Genomic DNA, 9,384 nt, shown 5'->3' on the forward strand with positions numbered 1-9,384 from the left:
ATGTTTTTGGGTGGTTCGCATGCGATTATATAAAATGACATTTAAATCGCATTTAAAATTATGCAAATTTAAAATAATTATTATATATTATCATGAAATCTTTTGTATTTGGGATCACCACTGTTTGGCATCAATATTTGTTTTTGTTTTTGTTTTTGAAAATAAAACATAAGAAATAATATAAAAATAATGTTATTTGTTTTTTTTTATTGCTGTTTTTTTTTTCTTGGAAGAATATTTGTTTTTAAAATATTAAAAATAGAAATAAATATATTTTTATCTATTTTTAAAACACCAAAATGACTGCCTAGTCAACCGTCTAGCGCCGGTCGTTGCCTCTGGCCTTAGCCTCATGCTGCTGTCCACCACATGCTCTTGGAGTCAGTCGCCGCTCTCCCACCGCCTCCCTTGGCCACACTCCCCCAATCAGTCTCCGTTGGCCTTTGCCATACACCCCTCGTTGGCCTCCGCTAGCCCTTGGCCACACTCCCCCAATCAGTCTCCGTTGGCCTCCGCTAGCAACAGTTGTCGCCCGCTAGATAACAGGTAATGTTGTGTTAGGTGGAGCAAGGAATATGATGAATACACGTGTTAACTCAATCGTTTTATGAAAAGTATAAATATTTTCTAAAAAAACGTATTTTATGTTTTTTATTTTTAAAACATAAATAATATCAAATATATTTTTTAAAAATAAAAAAGTAAAAAAATAAAAAATAGAAAGTGATCTCAAATAATTGTTTTAATATTTGAGTGTTTTAGGAATTGATGTCGGATTATCACATGGAATAACTGAAACAATTAATCAACAAGGTTTGGATCAATTATTTGAATAGTTTTCATCACCCCTCCCAAACGCCTTGGAATTCATATCCTTTGGGAGCGACGAACATACAATCCAACTACTACGTATTTAGTTATCTAGCACCAAAATTTTATTATTTACATTTATAATACTCATTTCTTTTATATCACATTAAGAATATTATCATTTTTTAAAAAGTGAAATATAATTTTTGATACATAACCTGACATATATATGTAAAAATTGAAATTTAAGTGTTTGATATATAAACGTGTAGGTATTAAATGATATGTATGTAAAAGCTCCTTTTTTTTTATATTTTCTTATATTTAATTATGCAATTTTAAGTAGGATTACCCGTTTCCAAAGCGATATTATTAGTAATTACTTGATTAATTAGTGGTGAACCTTTTCCATAATTTTTTTTTCAAAGATAGATTTTGTTAGCTTGGCGGAACGATGGTTCACCAACTCTTAATCCTTCTTGGAGCCACATAAACAAAAGTTTATATCCACTATAATAAATAGACTTGTTGTGTCCCGAAAAATTTGTGATAGTAGAGTGATAATTTAACGTTTTAGCACTGCACGAAATTCAACACACAAATAATAAAAGAAATATCAAGATGAGACATCAAGATTTTGTATATGGAAAAATTCTGGAAATGAAAAAAATCACAGGACTTAACCCAGTCAAAGTAGTCTATTATATCTTGCAAGTATATTGGTTCACTCTTCTTCTGAAATAAAAAAAAGATTGAATTGCAAAATTGATTATCACAAATGTACAACTATAGTTCATTAATAACTGTCATAATTGAGCTATAACATATGTAGTTTTTGTCTGTAAAAACAATAGTTGGTACAAAAGCCACGGTTAAAAATGATAACAATAGTATTTGATCAAAAAGATTGTATTTAACGACTACAATAGCATTAGTTGACCACAAAACGTAATAAGAAACTACAATAGTAATTGACCACGTAAGTCATAGTTGATAGCGGCAAGAGAGTTAGTTGACTACAGAAGTCATAGTGGGAAGTTGCAGTAAAAACAACAGGCCGTAGTTGGTAGTTGATAGTTGCAAGAGCGTCAGTCAACCACAAAAGTTGTAGTGACTGACCACATAGATCGTATCATGCCTAACCAGAAAATCATTATACTGTAAATTCGATCAAATTCAATCACATATATTATCAAATTATAAATTTTGTTGAAAAAATGAGGCCAAATCAAAGATTTTCGCTATACAAAAAGAAAAAGAAAAAATTTTCTTGGAAATTATCATCTACACTAGCTTTGTTACCCAAAAAATTTAAAAATAAAGAATAAAATATCAAAGAAAAAAAGAATTAAAAAAAAAAAGAAAAAAATGAGACTGCAGTCAAAGAATTCTCATCCAGCCAACATATAAATTTGAGAAAATTTCTGAAAAATTACCAAGCACTGGGTTAAATTTTTACTTACCTTGTCAACTCTATTTATAATCGCAAAAACCACAAAGACAACAACCTCTAAAAATCTCTACAATAACTGTAAATTGATGCAGTGCCAAAAACGGAAGGCAGTGAATATTAAGTCCTGGAAAAGGGAAGACAACAACAAATTTCGGCTACAACAGAATATCGATCCATCTATACTGCCAACTCATGTGTAGAACGAGGCAAATCCGATTTAGAGATTTAAGGCAACAAACAAGAACTGAACTTGAAAGAAAGCAAACACATGAATCATATATAATAAAAATGCAATTTCCAAATTGTGAAACACAGGCAAAAAGAAAGTAATTGAATAGTGAAACTGAGGCAATCTCCAAATCAGGGGATCTTAACTGCCAAACAACAATGCAATTGAAGCCAATTAGCACAACTAATTGAAGTCTCATCGACATTAAACCACAGCAGCAATTTAGTATTTGCAGTCCACCAAAGTGAGATAGCTAATGGGGGTTGGTCGAGGACCAGAAGTGACTAAACGTCAACCAACTAAACTACGAAGCAGAGACAAACTTCTGAAACATTCTAGGCATTCAAAACTACAAAAAACAAGCGAAGTAAGAAGATCAATCAAATCATCGATTTGCCCATCATAATGTGCATAATTTGCTTCTGCACTTTCCAAAAAGACTGCTCATGGGTCAAAAAGAAATAGTGATATCTTATGGAGAAGGAAGTGTAGCAGCTAGAGGATAGAGTTTTGCCATTAAAGATTCTTATCATTCGCCATGCTCAGATATTAATTTAGAGTTCCATAGACCATAGTTCAATCCGAAAGAAGACATCCAAGATCCAACCCTATAGAATCAGTAAAAAGAAAATGCTAGAAACTTCCATGTATCCTTTGACAAAGAACTCGACAAAGCTGAGCCCGAGCAGTGGCATAACTGGCATTTGGGACGACAGGCCTCCGGCGTTTATGTACCCTAGTCCAAAGCGCTGAAGACAACGGGCAAATTGTTTATTAGGTTGGGTGTGACAACTAAATTGTCCAGGCCTATTAATTAGAAAACAAAACCAGTCACCAAAATGTGTAAGAAAATGGTAGAACTCACAGTTCGGATAACACAACTTGGTTGTCGTAAATTACAGGGCAGGCATTTCTTGACACGTGCCAATTCATGGCTTATGTGGAAAAAAATAGAATTTGTAATTCATACCTAAGGCAGGAATGTTTGTGCCATCCAGATTTTGAGATGACTGATCCCAGCAACTGGAAATTAGGCTGCAAAACAAAGTATAATCTCAGCTGCCTGGTGAAATTGGAGGAGATGGAATTTATGTACTTAATTACACAGATTTTTGGGAATTTGATTTTAATCTTATTAAAATTGTGTCTTTACATGAATGGAAGAGCAGATGAATGAATGACTGCAACTGCCAAGGCTGTTCTTATAAGTTAGGAATCGGACACTGTTTTTTTGAAAGCACGCCATATAACGGAAGGACTGATCCTTCTACTGACATCTATATAAAAGCTTTGAGAACTGTCACAATTATAAACAGCTCAAAGCCACGGCTAAATGGGCCAATTTGCAATGCAACTGAACTTGATTCAATGGTTGACTCTTCACAGATGTTGAAGAGTTCACCAAAAAACAAGATTTGGAAAAACTTGTGCAGTTTCTTGGCTGGAATTTTTGTAGGTAATTGCAATCTGATGGTGACTTGTATAAAGGAAGGAGGATATCTTGGTTATGATGGCAAAAGGCTATAAGATGATTTTAAGCCAGTTCATGAGATTTAATTATAAAGAGCTCAAAAAGGTGAAGCGTAGTTTGAAGGAAGGGATCGGCCAAGAAAGATCAAGAGTTCTGTAGAAGGGAGTGCTGAAAAATGGGATGGTCACGGCTGTGAAGAAGCTGGAAGATGTCAGGCAAAAGGAGGAACGGTTCTACGGAGAAGTGAGTGTTATTGGTAGGATATATCAGTGTTATTTGGTAGGATATATCATATGAATCTTGAGGCGAAATAAAGTTATTTGAGTTTGTGGAGAAAGACTCACTTGTTAAGGTATTGTTTGATGGAAATGCACTTCTTGGTTGGAAAAAGAGGTATCAAATTGCTGTTGGGGTGGCAAGAGGATTGGCCATCTTCACCATGAGTGTCTTGAGTGGGTGATTCACTGTGATATGAAGCCTGTAAGCATATTCCTTGACAGCAACTAGGAGCCAAATATTGCAGATTTTTGGCTTGCAAGGCTGCATAATAGAGGTTTGATTGGTTCAAATGTGTGGAACATTAGAGGAAAAGGATTTTGTGAGAGAGGAAGTAATAAAAATGAAGATCAGGGTAATAAGGAAAATATGCTTGAAGGTAAGGGATAGCCTTGAAATGAAAGGCGAACCTTGGGTCTGGAGTTCCGTTGATTCAAGTTTGAAGGGAGATTTGATTGTAAACAAGCAATGAAAATGGTGAGTCAGCGATTTCTAGTCAAGAAGAACAAACGAACGACAATGGAAGTTGTAGTTGAGATGCTGCCTTCAAGTGATGAAAGACTACCATTCTTATGCTACAAAATCAGTACAATTTTTCAGTTTTAGCACTCAATAGATGGACTTGTATAATTGCCATCCATCGTCAGTGTGATCAATTAAAAATATTGACATGCTGCGGTTATTTTTTTTCTATGTAATTTTCTTGTGAGATCGAGTAGTTTTTTCCTTCTGGAATAAAAAAGAGATTAGTGTCAACAAGAAGTTGAAATTAATAACCAATTTTACATGGCAGAACCACTTGCCCAAAAGTTTCTCTTAGAACAGAGAAAAAAGACAACAAAACAGATATGTGTTACCAAATTTACACAATAAATCTTTCACACATGGATGTTTAACTAAAATAAATGACCAGGGGCAAAAGAAAAGAGTTGCAATGTAGTAGGTAGGGCACCATATTTTCTTGCATCAAGGATGAAAATTGGACCAGTTTTTAGTCTAATAGGCTAGACCCAAGTGGCAGTGTGCACCTTACTGCTGTATCTTGCTTTTACATTCTCTCGATTCTCATGCACCTCATCCCCATTTACGTAATACTTCCAGATTTGATATAAAGAGGATAAGCAAACATGTTACCAATGCAGAAGATTAATACATCAAGAAAGATGATAGTTACAGGTCATCATATTCAGTAGTCTTACGAGCTCCGAAAAGAAGAAACCTAGAAGTGGTCACTGCTCTACAAAAGAAAAGAACCAGAAGTAAGAATAAGATTAAGTCGAGCACTAGAAAGTACTTCGGCACAATCACTCAACTTAATGGAGGTTATGAAGTTTACCTTGATGGACTCCACGACTAGCATTTCATCCTTACATGATGATTCATTCAACTGCGTAAGTCCTGCATTAATTAAAAGAGTTAAACAAGAGTTTTGCCTGAAACATTTTATTCTATATTGGAAACTAGAGAAGAGAGCACATTCCAGCTCAGAATTTCTATATCGCATTCAATGAACATTTTTATCATTACGTAAACTTTTGATGGCAAAAAATCAAATGGGCTCTTATTAAATTCTTCATAAGTCCCACAAAATTTTACAAGTATTTGTTAAAATGGATGAAACCTTAGAAAAGAGGATTTTGAACCAACCTCTTTAGCTCACCGATAATAACAGCATTTTGATATGTAACAAGAAAGCCTTAACTTTCTTTAGACCTCTGCAAATCTAAAGCTGCCAAGAGCAAGGAGATGAGTAAAATCCACTGCAGAAGAAGATAGTGTTATTCCCACCCTTGACCATTGAACGCACAGAACCGTCCCTATAAAATTCTTGAGTAGCATTTTATTAAATACGAAATAACATAATATAAGAAAACAAAAATAAAAATGTTAGTGATTAAAAAGGGGCAAGTTGCAACTAGTTTACATGTAGGCATGTTAAATAAACATTTCTAATAAGTAATATTCTAATAAGTAATATAAAGGATTTGACAAAAACTTGCACTAATGAAATCCATCTCCTTGTCAAATCCAGCTCTTGGATCTAAAATCATGATAACACTAGATTTTGAACCTCAACAATTCCCCAGTCTCCCATTAACAAGCCATGTGAAGCAATTTTGGAATTTTTTGGCTTAGCACTACTGACCAATCCAAGAATTAGAGGTGTAAACGAGCCGAACACGAAGAGCCTAGGCTCAGTAAAAAATATCACTGTTCGTGTTCGACATGTTTATATTTCGAACACAACAAGTGTGTTCATGTTCGGCTCGTTTGCTTAGCGAGTCAAATACAAGCTATTCACGAACAAAGAGTCATTTTGACAACCCTAATCACGTAACTATATAATGTAAAGGGTAGGGGCAAGATTTAAATCTTATTGTCTTAATCATTTAAATCTAATTTAATAATATTTATTCAATTTTCTTAATTAATACTTTGTAGCCTTGTAGTTAATTAGTTTTTTTTAAAATATTAGTCATCAATATATATATAATTGAAGAGTAGTATTTTGAGCCAAAACGAGCCGAACAAGAACGAACAAATCTTTATTTGTGTTTGGCTCGTTTATATATCGAGCACAAAAAAAATGTTCGTGTTCAACTCGTTAACTTAGTGAACGAATCGAAAACGAGCTTCTTAATGAGCATAATACGAACTGTTCACGAACAACAAGCCGTTTTGACAGCCCTACCAAGATTAGAGAAAATATTTATGTACCTATCATTGAGCATATTGGAAGAATTGAAATTAGACATGTTACAATTCTCACTCACTTCCAGAAATGTGAAATAGATTTTTAGGAGATTATTTCTTCGTCTGGTTGCTCAAAAAGCCATTGGAGAAGTTTTTCTGCTGCACCATGGGATTTGGGCAACTGAAGTTTTGTGCTTTGTACAATCTCAATTGCAAACTTCCTAGGGGTGTACGAGCTTCAAATGTAAGATCTAAATCAATCATTTTTTTATTATAAAATTAGAAAATACATGATTGTAAAAGCATCAAGATCAAGTTCAACTTCTAAAAGGATAATTTTTATTTCATGAAAAGATAATTGTAATTTTAAATTTGTAGGACCTTTCAAATAATCTGGAGATTTGAAACAATATATGTGCAACTATAATGGTAAAGCACCATATACCAACCCACCAACTTTTAAATGCCATATTTTTAGAAACCAAATAAACGGGTTATCACCTTTTGAAAATATTGTTTCTAATAATCTAAGATTTCAATAAAGGGTGTACGATGATAATTAAAGTGTAGCTGATGATTCGATCAAGAAAATGCAAGGATAATCTTTTTTTCAAAAGATTTTTCCCTGCCCCTCTCTCTCTCTCTCTCTCTCTCTCTCTCTCTCTCTATATATATATATATGAAAAGAAATGCCCGGAGGCTATTATACGAGCCCTAGCCATTTCTCATGCGCCTAAAAATTCAAGTACCAAACCCTACATTCGGGGGAATCGAAACCTAGACCAGAGGGGACCTACAACTGACAAGCAGATGCTATGCCTGACCAACTGATCTGAGTACGCGGCGCTCTCTCTCTTTGTCTCTCTCTATCTCTCTCTCTCTATATATATATATATAGACACACAAATAATTAGCATCATACCTTACTTATTTGCCTATTTAAATATTTTTTAGATATTTAAATCTTTATTTAGCATAAAAATGCTCTTCTCTGTGTAACTAGAAATGGCTAAAAGTGTCTTGTTCAGCTCTGAAAACAATTAAGTGATTGTAAATAGCAACAAAAAATGGCGATTGGCAGAGTGAGGAGTATTCCCCCCAACTAAGTTTGGGGTAATTTATCATACATTTAGGTATTGTATGAAAAGTTTGTCCATAAATTGTCTTGCAATTGTACACAACAATGAGGATTCGCACTTATCCCACTTTTAAAACTTTATTCCTCTATATGATTGTGAATAATTTGAAAATTTAGAGCTCGCGCTTTAAAGAAGAGGATTTGTTCATGAACTAGAAGTCATTTTCCATTTTTTTTTATAAAAATATCAAAGAATTAATAAAAAAAATTATGTATATAAAAAACATTAAATCTTTATAGTTCTAAATAGAAAAAATATAATGCATAGCATCCTCCTGTTAGGAGTTAAAATTGGTTTTACAGCAAACCAAAAACAAGTTTTAAATGTGCCTACATACCTTTCATACTGCATGGCCTCATTTGCAAAAAAAGGATCGCTCTCTTCTTTCAGATCCTAACAACATTATTTGAAGTGGACTGAGCAACAAATGAATTTGACTTGAAGCATATGTCACCTTTTTATGAGCTCCAAATTTATGCTTGAGCATACAATAGAATGATAAATGAAATTTGACTAGAGCAATGTGGTGCCCCTCTAACTTTTTGTGGCAATGCACGTAATTAAGGACCACATCGTTAGAGAAAACAATCTCATTAACTACAAGTGCTAAACCAAAAGTTTAGTGCTCAAACTATGGCATAAAACTCCTTATATGTAGAATATTTTCACTAAAATGTGAGTTAAAGTAGCAATAATTTCTAAATTTGAGGCATCATACTCCACCTAACAAAGAACTAGGGCAGGTAGACGGTGTGGGAAGGTTATGAGATTGATTAGGAGCATTGCGGGACAGCAAATCAAAAAGTAGTTGAATGTCAAATGGATGCCGAAACAACAAATCGAAGGGCGTCTAGCCGGAAAACAACAAAGCAAACAATAGAATCACCAGACCCGGATGACGGGGAGAATCCATCACCTGACGGGACCCGTCGCGCTTCGATCCCGTGATTGCAGCATCGTTGGATGCTACTCTCACATCACTCTCGACAGATATTAATTCAATTTAATAGTTATAGCCATTTATTTAAATTTTATTATAAAATTTCATCAATCTAACAATCTATAACAATAAAGTAATTTTTTATGGCTACCGTTAGGTATGACTCATATGTGACAGATATTAGAGCGGAGTGGAGTGCAGTGGAAACATCTGTTCAAATGGGGGAGTTTCGTTAAGTGGGTTGGGAGTGCTGGGGCAATGCCCCCATGATACGGTATATGAATATTTTGATAATTTCATAAAGGGTTGTATTTGTATATAATATTTGTAATCCTATGAGAACTATACTTTTACTTCTGGAATAAAAACCGC

General features: G+C 34.2%; 1 long non-coding RNA gene across 8 annotated transcripts; it reads right to left on the minus strand.

The window, feature by feature from the left end:
* Window positions 1–1,681: 1,681 nt before the first annotated feature.
* On the minus strand, window positions 1,682–9,052 carry LOC110030030. Of its 8 annotated transcripts, none has more exons than XR_002294606.1 (6): window positions 8,410–9,052; window positions 5,887–6,056; window positions 5,576–5,637; window positions 5,192–5,476; window positions 3,463–3,527; window positions 1,682–1,948 (listed from the first exon to the last, which is right to left on the minus strand). It is a non-coding gene; the product is annotated as an uncharacterized LOC110030030 (long non-coding RNA). The 8 variants fall into 8 exon arrangements; XR_002294610.1 differs by lacking the exon at window positions 1,682–1,948 and having other exon boundaries at window positions 2,761–3,527; window positions 5,192–5,333; window positions 5,439–5,476; XR_002294605.1 differs by lacking the exon at window positions 1,682–1,948 and adding an exon at window positions 2,770–3,241.
* Between the last annotated feature and the right edge of the window lie 332 nt (window positions 9,053–9,384).

This window comes from Phalaenopsis equestris, unplaced genomic scaffold (assembly GCF_001263595.1).
Source record: "Phalaenopsis equestris unplaced genomic scaffold, ASM126359v1 Scaffold000632, whole genome shotgun sequence".
NCBI lineage: Eukaryota > Viridiplantae > Streptophyta > Magnoliopsida > Asparagales > Orchidaceae > Phalaenopsis > Phalaenopsis equestris.